Source organism: Colobus angolensis, unplaced genomic scaffold (genome assembly GCF_000951035.1).
Source record: "Colobus angolensis palliatus isolate OR3802 unplaced genomic scaffold, Cang.pa_1.0 Scaffold6, whole genome shotgun sequence".
In the NCBI taxonomy this organism is placed as follows: domain Eukaryota; kingdom Metazoa; phylum Chordata; class Mammalia; order Primates; family Cercopithecidae; genus Colobus; species Colobus angolensis.
This window is the reverse complement of record NW_012119598.1, coordinates 6,814,510-6,815,387: the sequence shown is the minus strand read 5'-3', so window position 1 is coordinate 6,815,387 and position 878 is coordinate 6,814,510.

Here is an 878-nt window from a genome sequence, read left to right as displayed (position 1 = left end):
TTGGCCTGAGCACAGGCCTCGGAGACCTCCAGGTTCAGTAGAATGATGAGGTGGAAGCCAGATGGCAGGAACTTAGTGATGAAGCGGAGGAGAGGAGGAGTAACAGCAGGAGGGGGGACATAGGTCGGGGGAGGTGTTTTAATAAATATTGAAGAGACCTGAAATTGCATGAATGCTGAGAAGACGCAGTGTCAGCCAGCAGGAGCTTGAAGCTACGAGAGGAAGAGTGGATAAGAGACACAACAAAGCCCTGGAAAACAAGGCAACATAGAAGCCTGGTTTGGAGATGCAGCGGGGAGGAGGGACCTTCCCAACTTTAGTAACAGGAAGAAAGAGGAAAAGATAGATAAGGTTTCAGGTGAGTTCATAGATCTGGTAGCAGAAAATTGAGAGAATTTCTAACCAATGGCATCTTTTTTTTTTTTTTTTTCTTCTCTATAACATCAGGAGATTGAGTGGCAGGGTCAGAAATTTGAAGACAGTGAAGAGGGTTAGAAATAGTCATGTTTGACTGGGTGCAGCGGCTGATGCCTGTAATCCCAGCACTTTGGGAAGCCAAGGAGGGTGGATCACCTGAGGTCAGAAGTTGAAGACCAGCCTGGTCAACATGGTTAAGCCCCATCTCTACTAAAAATACAAAAATTAGCCTGGCATGGTAGTGTGCACCTGTGGTTCCAGCTACTTGGGAGGCTGAGGCAGGAGAATCACTTGAACCTGGGAGGTGGAGGTTGCACTCCAGCCTTTGCAACAGAGCAAGACTCCATCTGAAAGATGAAAGAAAGGAAGGAAGACAGGAAGGAATAAAGGAAGAAAGAAGGAAGGAAGAAAGGAAGGAAGGAAGGAAAGAAAGAAAGAGAAAGAAAGAAAGAAAGAAAGAA